The following is a 13,293-nucleotide window of genomic DNA, read 5'->3' as shown; positions in this document are numbered from 1 at the left end:
AGTCCGTTTTCGTTGCCGGGTTCGCCGTTGTAAAATCCAACCAGTCCGAAGTTCCGTTTGTTTTCCATGTGCGGTTCTCAGTTCTACCTAATCCCTAACCTGGAGGACAAGTTGGTACAATTTGTCTCGTTTTTAGGCGCGGGAGACTCGGCCGCATCCGATTATGATGTTACCATCAGATTCCCTGGGTTTGATTATCGGGTACCTATATTTTGCACGAGAGATAGCAGCCAATGGTGTTTCATCTTATACAAGGATGATGCCTAAAATTGCAGGGGGGGGCGGTAAAAAAATTCTTCAGGCTGCTTATTGTAGGTGAAGTCAAATCTATCCTTCTCTATCCGACTCCGATCTGGGCAGGAGCAGTGAACAGTAAAACAGAACAGGGTAAGTTTGATGTTGGGCCCACAGTAGGACAATATTGGGCGAGGTAGTGTGTGTCAGTGGTACCTTCTAGGGAACGATGTGTACTGTCTTTATCATAGAAAGCTGAAGCTGAAGTGATTACGGTCCTTTTAAAAGTCACGAGGCAGAAACTGCCCAGAAAATGGTAGCAACGGTAGGCTCCTTTCAAAAAAGATCTCTGGATACATAAACAGATCCCCAGTATTGAAAAATGGCGCGATCGATAATGTAGTGAATTAAATTACCATTTGACACAGTTCAATACAGATAATGGTGGTCATGGGAAATATTTGCATTGCATTTGATTGGGCAGATCTGGAATGCACTGCTACGCTGTTCCATTGTAGGTTAGTGTATCCACACATTGCTACAATGCGGCGTTGTACATCTCTTTTAATCGCTTTTGGATGAGGCACCGACTAGTTTTTTTTTTACTATTCTCAGGATTCGTCCTAGTTGTCTAGGCTTTACAATTAATACTAATACATACATAGGATCGCAATATTCTGTCTCCTGCTGGGGACCTTTGAAGATTCAAGTTGACACACCTGTCTATGGAGCCCGAAATATACTAGTATGCTTACCACTCCCTTTGCTACGAGAGACCGCCAGTGTACTTGGTACATTAATCAGTGCCTGGTTCACACCATACGTAACTACCACATTATTCTGATTTACCTTGTTGACCCCATCATGCTTTCCGCCTGGTTCATACCCTCAGGTATTTTGAATATTGTCTTTCTTACCTGTATCTGAATGTGAAGACCACTTTTGCCTATACCACCTTACTACCCTGATCACAGTTCTTAGAAAAGTTTCGAGGCCCTTCTGAAATACTGCTGGGAAAATGCAGTTTTTCTTTTCCCTCATCACGTCGTATTATGCAGAATATTGTTGTCTTCCGCGTGGGATAGACCCTTATTCTCGGTAAATATCTCATCTTCCTTTTGCGCACAGACACAGGACGGGGTTTGTTCCTCTGGAGAGCTCTGGGGACAACTCCTCTTCCTCTTCTCACACTAATGGAAATGTACGTTTGTACTCTAGAAAGCCAAGTGGTAGACGTGAAATCGATGTCGGGTTGCATCTGACGGCTACCGCAATGCCCCTTCTCTTGACCTGAGAGTTGGTTTCTGACAGTATTCTGATTGCCAGTCCAGTTTAAGGAGTACCATAATTGTTATGCACCAAGGGAGACTTTTGATATAGTGGAGAAGGACATTGGGATAGTGATGGGTGATCTGAATGGTAAGGTTGTGATGATCTGAATGGTAAGGCTCTGACAACACTTTCCTCGGACATCTGGTGGGGAAAGACAGTCTTGGTGGTTTGTGGATTTCTGCAATCTCCACTGCCTCGTCATTGGTGGCACATTGTTCGAGCATAGGGCTTGTCATAGTATCAATTGGGTTTCAACTGATCGACACCGTATGAGTAATCATATTGGCCACTTTGCGATCAGTACTAGGTTTAGGAATTGTCTTCTGAATGTGCGTAATAACAGAGGCGCTTACATTGGCTTTGAAATGGATCACGCAAGGTAGAAGAGGTTCGACTTCGCTAGTTTAACATCGTATGATGCTTCTGTCGCGGTCGCAGTGCGTTTTATGATCTTATGGCAGATGCACTGGGTAACTGGCCTGAGAATATCGATGGATTTGCTCTTTTCTCTGGTGCTACCCAGATCATCGGCCACTTCCCGCGGAGGCCAGGCTGACTGCGAAATTGTGGAATTGATCGCTGCGAGTGATAGTGGGCGTAACGAACTCCAACTACGAGTTCGAAGTCCGAAGTTCTGTAACGAAAGGGAATTTGTCATTGCGCAGGTCAGGAAAGTGGAAAAAGCCCCAGATATTATGATTTCAGAATTTTACACCGTATCACGGAAGAATTTGCATGCGATTGCAAACCTTTCGATGGTTCTGTGAAGGACGTTAACAGTCGACTCCTCATCCACGATAACGACCAGTTGAAGTAGAGTTCTTAACCGTATACATCTAGAGCGGATACGGCCTGTTCCTCCAAGCAGAAGAGAAATCATCTCGAGCCTCATTGCACTCAAATGGAGAAAAGCCGCTAAGCTCGACGGTGTCTCTCCAAAGTTTTTTATCGTTGCACCTGCAATTTTTGCAGCAAAGAAGAGCATCGGTTTTTAGTGCGACAATCATAGGGGTATCTGCTACTCTCGACCGTCACAAAGATAATGACTAAAATAATTTTGGAAAGCACAAAGATAATGACTAAAATAATTTTGGAAAGCTATGTCGAATATGTCGAAAACTTAGTCGATAGCGGGCAGGTTGGTTTCGGCTCCTCCCTTCGGATCATCCTGCATTAACTATATCAATATCCTGCCGGTCATTTTGGAACAGTACATGGAATTTTGATCTTTATTTCATTAATTTCGACAAGGCTTTCGACATCGTGAACAGGAAGTGTATCTTGAGTGCTCTATGTAGGAGTGCATTCCGGAGAAAATAAAAGCCATTATCAAATCGACATACGATGACACAAAATGTAAATTGCTGCATCAAGGGTAAAATCACAGAGGGGGGAGTTGAATGTCGTATCCTGTCAGCGATATTATTTCTTCTGCTATTGAAAGCGCTCTTCATGCTACCTTGTCCGGAGGACGCGCTGATGGTATCTATTTGGTCTTTCAGTGAGTCCTGGACCTTGGCCAAATGACTCTGGATTTGGAAACAGAGGCAAGTAGAGCCGGACCGAAGAAAAACACTAACAAGTCCAAGGCCCTCAGTTTGACGGGCCATCGCATTCGCCCTATCTGCATAAATTGGCGGAGCATTAAAGGTCTATTTGTATATATTTAGGAAGCGTGGTTTCTACGGGCGGTGGCACCGAACTCTATGTCAAATGAATAGCGCTAGATCCTCTTTCACAGCCTTATTTAAAATTTGGAAATGTATTTGTTTCAACACCAAGATCAAATTGAAATGAAAGACTGCTTTGTGCTAATGTTCCTTTTGTATTGCTATATGGGAGTAGCACATGGAAAGTGACCCTCACTGTCACTTGAAAGCTCCAAGCTTTCGTAAACTCCTACCGGCGACTTATCATCGGAGTACGCTCGTCTCCCACAGGCCCACAGGCCTATCGCTCGTGGGCAATTTGATCGGAAAGCGAAAATGGGAGTGGATGATTCATACATTAATGACGGGGGGCGTTGCATTTCTAGCTAGGTTATGCAATGGAATCCACTCTGCCAAGGTAGCCGAGAAGTGGGTGGCCCCACGGACACTTGACGTAGAATGGTAGAAGAAGAGTGCGGGTCGGTCGGGAAGTCGCGAGGGGAGTTGAAGTTCATTTCAGCAAACCATGAATGATGGCACGTGTGGCAATTCATCAGACGCTGCCACACCTCCACCCTGGTAGCAGCGTGACCGAAAGTAGCGATAGGTGTTAATCAATCCGTTTATATATAATCGCAAACATGACATGAGTGCGAATTATATTGAAGTGAAATCCGTCGTAAGTTAAGACCTAAACCAGGCCGATGTTCAGGATGCTGGGAGTCCTGAGTTCGCACCCACTTGATGACGGATCGGACCACTTAGGAAGCAACTTACTTCTTCTCTTGTGGTTAACAGACTCCTGTTTTTCGGGTTAAGCACCCAAGTTTTCCAAAAAATTTGACAGACGGGCTCTGCCCTGGACGAAACCGCCTGGGTGTTTAATCTAAAAAAAAGAGGAGTCCGTGGACCACAAGAGAGGGAGTTAGTTGCTCCCTAAGGAGTTCTGCTGCTTCCGTAGCATTCTGCCATCTGGAGCCCCAGCCGACCTTATCCTCGGTAATTACCGATTTGATTGTCTCGCACCTCCTAACAGGCAGGGAACTGTGTCTAAAGCAACAGCTCCAAGGTTTCACCGGAAAATTTCGGCCGTGAACTTTCCGACTTTTTAAGAAAGGATGAGCTTCTATGTTCCTTGGACTTACTGAGCCTTGCAGATTTGCTGGTGGACTGCCTTTTGACAGTCTTGATGGCCGCCTTGTACTTCTTCAGGCGGTCCTTGTATGGTTGAGAGACTTGTGTGGCTGGTCAGACACTCTTCAGTTCGCCACCCTAAGAATCCCATTGTTGGTTAGTAGGGTGATATTAAGTATCTTTTTCCACCATTCTCCAAGCTGGGAAAGTGGAAGGTTGGTGCACTCCCTCAGTTACACAGTAATATATTTTTATTGATAATCAAATCAAAGAATGATTCATTTCTTTCATTGATTTTCGAGTTTTCCCAAAACGTATTCCTTGCATTGTCGTCGCAGCCTATCAACAGGTTCGCCTTCTTTGCTGCTATGGTGATCGTCAAATGTTGCAGTTCTTCTGGTGGAACTAATCGATCGTGAGCCATGTCGCTGAATCTCAGGTCCGGACATCGAAAAGTGTGCAGACTCTTCTTCGCGAGAATACATGCTATAGGTCTGCCCTGATCAGCGTCTCTAGTGTTGTGAAGTAAATTATAATATTTGCTTTAAAGTCCTTTGTTGGTCCGGTTGTCTCCGATCCATGGCTCCTCTACTAGGATGATGTTGATGTCTTCCTCTAGGAGGAGGACAAGCAGATTAGCCGAGGCTGCAGATTAACCTGCGCTACCCTCAGCATTATCTGCTTGCTTAGGGGTTTGTCAGTATCCGTCGGACCGTCGATCCTGATCTCTTCCAACAGCTCATTGGCTGCGTCGACTAAATCCAAGTCATCGTTCGGTTTTGCGGGGCGGAACACTTTCATCTTTGCGTTCCAGACTCCGAGCCGTACTTTATAGTCTCTTTTTTACGGTGCCTCAAGCCATTCTCCGCTTATACGGAGTAGAAAAGATTGGGTGTTCGTTTGAGGTTCCTCCATGGGAATCCTGGGGTTTTTAAAGCAGAGGGATTGGACGAGCTTGTCCTTATCCGTGCAGATCTTGGGAAACCAGATGTGAGCGACTGGTCTCCTGGGAATCTCCTCGTAGGGGATAAGCCCTCCCGGGCATCGCTGATCTTATGACGCATGAACCGAGAATTGCTCCTCGCATCTTTTAAAGTGGAACCTATGGGCCACCTGAGAGGAAAGTAGGGGATGTCCCCCGTGTTTGACAGCCACCTCCACTATAGGTTGATGTTGTTACCTGCAGATGCCAATGAAAGGTGATAACCTTCATTTCTCAAGGAATTTTGGCTTGCACTTTATTTGGGGAGAGTATGCTTCTGTAGGCTGGAGGAGGTAAAAATCATAGCTGTCAAATATGGTGTTCAATGGGTGTGGATAGTGGTATTTAAAAGTTAATGGGCTTTGTGATATAAATTATGTCCTAAGGTATTTTTTGTTTGTAGTATACTTGTGGCTGATACCCTTCAAAAACTTCCTTTGCCATCCGAATAGGTTCCTTCTGGCAATACAGGAATATTGTTGCTGAAGTCTTCGGGAGTGCGCACTCTCCCAATGGAAGTAAAATGGAGAAATTCCCCTTTAGTGAGTTTTCACTTTCCTTGAGGGCTTGTCAGGTGAATGGCAAAATTTGATGTAGGAGACGCTTTCCAGGGGACACTCAAGAGAGTTTTCAATTATCCTCGACCTAGAACGGCACTATTCGTTGAGCTTATTATGTAGATTGAGGATGTTCAATAACTGGGCTATAATGATAATATAAGAGAGAATGTTTCGTGCAGAATTTGGGCTAGGTAAGGACAAAATCCGCTCTCGTCGATTCTCATTTTATTTCTCAGCGCCTCGTTTCTATGTCCTTTTTCCGGGACTTGTCTCGTTAATGTCCAGCATGGAATGTTTGCTTCAAGCTTTTTTCTGCTGTATCCTATGGTTTCGCTTCAGCCTGTAGTATACACATCCATTCGGCGTACTCAATGAACAAGCTGTCGGCTTTTGGAGCACAATAACCGGACCGAGTTCGTCCGAGTTGTTATAAGCGCAAGGATAACTATCAGCGTTCGGGGTTGCGTTTTTGACAGTAGTCTTCTTGGAACATCGGTGAGTGTAAGTCATTTCTGTGTGAGACGGGGACGGATACGACGCCGCGTTTGGATCCTTTCTCATACAGTTTCGAAAGAATATCAGGTCGATACGTTGGTGAAAGGAAAAATGAATTTAAATTGAATTGATTCCGGTCTGAAGCGGGACCGTTAGTTATTCCCAATGATTTTCACATTTGTATTCAAGGATTACGGGTTGATCCAATGAAACCTCGTTTCGGGAGTGCTTTCGCGGAAGTAGACGCTCGAGATTAGTAGCTTCTCCAGTAGCGTCTTTTTGGCTGGTCCCCGTGTAGAGTTTCTGATAGTGCTGGAATTGATGTGAATAGTGGATGCAGAGCGAGGGTGTAATTTGTTTTCTCGTGTGGTGTCATCATTTAGTTGTGAAGAAAAAGGAGTTTCGAGACCCGGCAATTATTCACGTTTGGTACGTTTCTCGGCCGAAAGGATGAATGAAAGTGGTGTTTTGGTGAACAAGTGTTTTACGTGCACTCAGTAATCGTTTGGATTATTTATAGGAAGTGGATATTGTTAGATGTGATAAATCTTATAGACATCTCTTAAGGAAGGATTACAGTGATATTTCAAAGGAGAAGCTTTTTTGCGGTAAGTAACGTCTGATTATATCTCATATGGTCACGTGCTGTAGGTTCATTCTTTGCCGTTGACCTTTCTGGAGGGGTTACCAAACATCGTCATGACTAGATAGTGAGTCCTTTTTAGCTTATCTGACTGAAGTCTACTATCGTTTCTTACAATCTTCAAGTTCAATAGTATCTATTTCAAGGAAACCAAGCTGAATTTGCTCCACAATCAACTCTGAAACTTTTGAAATGTATTAATCAAATGCAAATAAAGGTCGGGTATTGTTGCTGAAAACCCAACCCAACTCGGTATCACACTATCCTTGATTAAAACAGAAAGGGAAACAAGTTCCCCAAGTGGTAGTTTTACTCTCTTCAAATGATAGTCCGTTTTATTGCTGGTACTGTGTGATATGAGTGATGATAGATTAAATTGAAACCCCTATATGACACAATGTGGGTTCCGGCGGGCAATAAAAAATTGGTTTTCGCATCCGGGTGCCTGCTTCCAAGCATTGTTAGCTCTGTAGGAAGCAAGAAGGGTGCAGAAAGAAAGGGTAGTGGACACAGTAAAAATACTCAATCTTTTGCAACATCGTGTGACTACTGATGATTTGCTTAGTCTTTCCGGGACATGTTCGCCTGATAGTAATATATCATAAAAATTTGTGGATGTCCGATAGTAAGGACTTTAGGGCGTTGTAGCGGCAGCGGAATATGATGCTGAGCAACGTAAAACTATAAGGACTAGAGATATAAGGCGACAACGGCACATAACCGACGATATTCAACTTTGTCGTATACATAAGTGAATGTCGTTACGGTTCACAATAAAGATGCTCCATCCTTTTCCATGTGGAGTTGATGGGGGGGTGGAGTGCGGTGGGTTGGGACATTTAGAACTTTCTCGTGTCTCTTGATTTTATGCTCTGAATTAGGTCATTTAGTCAATCGTCTGTGAGTGGCTGTAGCCTGTGCTAGTTGCCGTGAAGTTGGTTAAACACAGTCAGCATCATCCTGCCCGTGTCGTATATGGAGGTGGCAAGTAAGATAGGACAAAGATATAGCAAAGAGTCAGCTTGGAGAATTGGATGGTTGCACAGGCACACTTGCCACGTTCACACTCCTGCCTACGTCATTGTTTTTGTCTGGGTGTTTTATCGATATAATTTTGGAGAAAAAGACGAGGAAGCGAGGTAGTAACCGTAGAAGCTCAGAGTCATTTTCCATTTACGCTTGTTAGGACTAAAACAAATCACTTGGCTGTCTTGTTTTAGCACATTTCATTCTCATCCTTGTGCACAGTTTCGTTGTGCTCGCGTAGGGCTCTTTGCCTTTTTACAGACAGGCAGAATTCGGGATGCTGTTCATCTCGGGCCGGCTGCCCGGTTGGCTGACGATGTAATGAGGACACCCTCGAAAAGCGTTAATTAAATTTTGTTTCTGGACAAGGCAGTTAAAGGTACCTCAATAAATTTCATATCATAAAAGGATAAGGATACCGACAACGACTATGGCAATAGTAGCGGGCTAATTTCAATTTGCAATTTGGGTTGATTGGTCCTATCTTCTTTTCGCTTTTTTTTTTATTAATTTTGGGGTAAACCTTTACGTGATCTCGATTTTATACAGCTCAAATTTGGAAAGAGGTTTCGTCTGGCTTAAGTAAATCGAATCAAGGGTTCCCAATGTAATGAATGGGTCGACTAAGGGTCGTTGATATTCCCTCGTATCTGAATGGTGTTTTGATAATTGCACATAACGGTATTTACTTTGCTAGACGGATGATATGTGCTGCTATCTTTTGTGTAAAATATGCTCTAGTCAATGGAATCGGGGGATTAATTTTTGTTTCGATATTCTGTTGTGCTTTTTTTTGGCGTATGGGGCGGATTTTAATTAACGGAAGCGCAGGCAATTTCTTTGGATATGCATGGTATTTCGATTGGCAGCTTCACGCAGTGGAATTTCATGATGATACTCGCCATGGGCTTTGTGCAATTTGGGATTGATTGATACTGAAGTTGTAGATGCAATATAGCTCTGGAATGGCAGGATTGTTTCGTCCAACACAAAAGCTTTACTAGGAAAATGGCATGAGTGGATGCAAACATTAGTCTGTCGTAATGAATTGGCCAAGGCTCCTGTAGTGTAGTTTTATCATTTTGAAAGGTTTTGATTTGATTACATCTTTCTGAGTAAAGTTTGGTAAAATGCTATTTTTCGACTCTCTGATAGCTATTTATGCTGCTTTCTCGGCAACTTCTACAATAAACGCTGATGAGCTGCCTTGGTTACACAATCTTTAATCTTTGATCGTTATCTTTATGAAAGGGATCCATTTTAATTACTTTCGGTTACTGTGGTTACTAGGATCGTTGAGCGAAAGCCGCTTTCTAATCACATTATTGTATTATGAAGCTTTGAATCTAGCGACAAGGAGGAACGCATGAACCAGGAATCGTAATTATGTATTCGTTAACTTCTAACTAAAGTTATTTTGTGTAAAATGGAGCGATGGGCAGTATTAATCTCAGTCTCTCCCTTCTTCTATCAGCTTTCCTGACTCCATTGCCAACTCCCCACAACAATCCTGCGACCTTTTCTGCACCAACTTTTCTTCAGTGCTTTCTCCCTCAACTCCTCCACCCTCTACGCCTCTTCTAAATGCTGACTGCTCCAAATCTCTGACCATTCCTTTCCTTACGTCTTCCTTGTTTGAATTCCTCATTGGTAATCATGACCATGTGTAAAACAAAACCTTATTAAAATCGGTTATCGGTCTGTCTGTATGTCCGTCACACGCATTTTTCTTGGAGACGGTTATAGCGATTTATATCAAATTTAGTTGAAAGGTGGGAACTATGAACGGTCACGCATACAATGAGTTACATCCTTTTACGTCCGATTTAAGGGAGGTCCCCATACATGCAAAAGGGGGCTTACGTTTTTGTTTAATCAAATATAGTCATGTAAGTTTAGTTAGTTTTGATATTTCTTAGAAAGTTAAGTTCATACTAGCACCACGATTGTGCAGTGATATAGGCTATAACATGGAGCATAATCTTACCAAATTTGGTGTAAATCGCACTATTACTAACAAAGTTATAATACGTCAAAATTGTTGCTTCTTTGCAAATTCAAGACTGAGTGTCAATATCACCCGAAAGTGGATACTCTCACATAATATATACATATATTACGTGCTACGGACTAAGAAATACAGAAAACCTTTCGTACCTGAAGCGTCCAGCTTCTGGTTTCCGGACTTATTCTTCTCTCCTTTTTGCTTGTCAACGACTGGTTGACCGCGCATTTCGATCACCTCATTGTCAAAGAGCAGCATGATTTCGTGAAACGTAGATTTTCGGTTTCAAACCTTCTGGTCTCTACCAACTTCGTTGCTAATTGCTTTAATTCACGACAGAGATACATGCTATTTATACTGATTTCTCCAAAGCCTTTGATACCGTTGACCATAACTTTCCTGCAAAATTTATTTTTATGATTACTCATCATGTTTATTCTCTCCCTCCGGCGGCCCTCAAGGCTCTATACTTGGCCCCCTACTCTTCCTGTTTTTTATCAATGACCTCGCCTCCATCCTCACCTGCCGGTGTTTGTTTTACGCAGACGATCTTAAATTGTTTGGCGCTGTTTCTTCTCCGCTGGACTGTGCTCTCCTGCAGTCTAACCTTGATAATTTAGTCCATTTGTGTTCGGCCAACAAGCCGCTTAAACCCTCCCTAACATCCTTTTTCTATTCTCTTAGTGGACAACTCCTTCCACTACTGACCTCTTTCAAAGACCTGGGTGTAATATTCGGCGACAAACTTCGTTTCAATTCCCACTGCGTTGACATCATCAATAGGGCTTCCAAAATGTCTGGTTTTATCCTACATTCTTACCTTAATTCAGCCTTCTTTAACACCTTCAATTCCCGTGTTAGAAACATCCTTGAATATTGCTGTGTTGTTCGGTTCCCCTTCCGCACTGCCGCGATCTTCAAGCTGTACAACGCAAATTCACCCGGATCCTCTTTTACAAAAAGAATTTTTCACGGGTTGATTATCCGCCACGACTCCGCACCCTCAATTTCTCCCCCCCTCCAGCAACGTCGTATCTTCCTTAATATGTGTACTCTTTTTAAACTCTGCAATTGCCTGAAGGACCGCTCTGCCACCTCTGCTTCATGGAGCTCGAGATTCACTTCCACTCTCCGATTACGAGGCTATGCTGGTCCTACAACGCCCTACAGCTTGGGTCCTTTCACTCTGTCTCTTTCTCTAGTTTTAAGTGTAAGGTAAGCGATTTACTTGTTCCTCCCTTTGAGGACAACATATAATAAGGAATTTGTTTTCTGTGTATTCTCCCCGTTAAATAAATAAATAAATAAACAGTAAAATTACCATAATCGAAAGGGTGGTTCAATGGTCGGTCTAGGTCAACATATGAATGAAGCTTGCTGCGTTATTTTCACGAGGATTGTAATGCCACCCGGCAATTTTTAAATCCCTCTCAGCTTTCTGCAGATCTACATTGTCATCAACATTCCTCCAGTATTTCATTCAAGTTAGCGACCCATTTGGTCAATTTTCCCTGCTCCATCACCCCCAATTATTGTTTTACCAGCTTTCCGGGTCGTTGCTCCATACAATAAATTATATATATAGAAAGTTTTTTTAATCACCCATTTAATCTCCTCACGGGGGCCTTGTCCTCGGGTACTTGATGAAGTGTCCTTATTGCCTGCTAGGATGCATAATCCATTCCGTAAGTGATGGTTTTTAGAAAATACTCCGCAATGGCCTGCCCAGGATCGCTTCTCCACAGAATTCTCAACTTGATTTGATCTTCGTTCTGCAAAAGAATTTGGCGGTACATTTTCGTTATGTCACTGGAGAATACATACTTATGTTTACGTATGCGGGTGATTATGTCAAAAATGCGAGTCTGCAGTTTCGGGTCTGGCGAAATTCCCTGATTCAGACTAACTTCATTTCTGAGTTTAGTGGTTGTGTCATCCTTGCGAATGACGCTCAGATAGGGTATGTAGCAGACCTTCCTATTTTTATTGTCCTGAGAAATCTCCCCCATGTGCCGGAAGTGTTGACAGTCTGACATGAACTAATCGGATTTTTGTTTGAGCTCAGTGCTCTTCAGCCGCCGCTTCTCTTGCCCTAGAAACTGCTGGACTACCTTGTGATAGGAGTTTCCGAGCTTGATATCTCCCTGCCGTCAAGGAATGGGTGCTACGTATCGTCCGTCGGCCTCGCAGTAATGCTCCGTTTGATAAAGTCGTTTGCACTCCTCCTCCTCAAGACTGTCATCTCCCTCATGATTGAAGAGCATGTTCCAAAAGTTCCTAAGCTTCTGTTCAAACTCTTCCGTAACACATGAACAGTGGTGACCTTCGAACCAGGAACTTCCACCGCGCCGAAAATCACCCAACTGAGCCGCGTGTTCTACGGAAGGAACCCTTCATCAACTTCCACCAAAAGCAACTGTGGTAGAATGTTGGACCCTAGTAGAACCGGGACACGAAAGGCATGCTCTGTAACCGGATCACCGAGCCTCTTACCATCGAACAAAGAACCGACTCGTCGCGATGGACGAGGGAGACTCCTTTAGTTACTTATTTCACAATAAATGCCTTAGTCTCAAGCTTTGACCGGTCTTCCAACAGAACAGTCAGAACCACAATTGCAGAGGTTTGGCTTATTGATAACCCTCCTTCTTAAATTTCCATGCTTATTTTCTTTTTGGCCTCCTCCTCAGTTAAGTAGCTGCTTTGGCTTCCCTGGTCCACCAAGCACCGAACTGCGACCAACTGTTCATCTCTTGCTTTCACCTTGAATACTGCTGTGGGAAGTATTGTGCTGAATTGAGATGCTAGAGAAGAATTCTCTCCGTGATGAGAATCGCTATCTTGCGAGGAAGCATTGTCCGGCTGATTCTTGCTAAGACCTACACGTCCCATACCCGCCAGGGGTCATTACGATAGCGATTTTCCAAAAATTGGTCTACATCATCTACGGTAACGGGTTGTCTGGGGTTTCTCAGAGGTGAGTCGAATTTCCTTCGAATTGGTATATCTATTTTCCGTGTCAGTATAAAGGGGATGAAAGGCCCACCCTCCTCGTAATGAAACCCAGGTTTTCCTAAGTTCTGGGCTACTGATCTCATGGAATCAAGTGCTGTTGATGTTAGACGCTTTTGTAACTGCATATTGCAGATGTTGTTTGAAGTTCAACTTCTGATCGAAAACTACTTCAAGATTTGGTTTCCAATTACTGATCCTGCTTGTGCTCTGTGAGTGAT

At 43.4% G+C, this 13,293-nt stretch overlaps 1 protein-coding gene across 1 annotated transcript in view; it reads left to right on the top strand.

Moving 5' to 3' along the window:
* The first annotated feature begins 6,110 nt into the window (after positions 1–6,110).
* LOC119654514 (zwei Ig domain protein zig-8-like) overlaps positions 6,111–13,293 on the top strand; it is a 570,111-nt gene continuing 562,928 nt past the window's right edge. Inside the window, exon 1 of the mRNA XM_038059957.1 lies at positions 6,111–6,994. The gene's annotated coding sequence lies outside the window, so the exon portion shown is untranslated. The remainder of the gene's footprint in view (positions 6,995–13,293) is intronic.

The sequence above is a fragment of the Hermetia illucens genome, chromosome 1, assembly GCF_905115235.1.
Source record: "Hermetia illucens chromosome 1, iHerIll2.2.curated.20191125, whole genome shotgun sequence".
Classification (NCBI taxonomy): Eukaryota; Metazoa; Arthropoda; class Insecta; order Diptera; family Stratiomyidae; genus Hermetia; species Hermetia illucens.
This window is presented reverse-complemented; position numbering and strand designations above follow the sequence as displayed.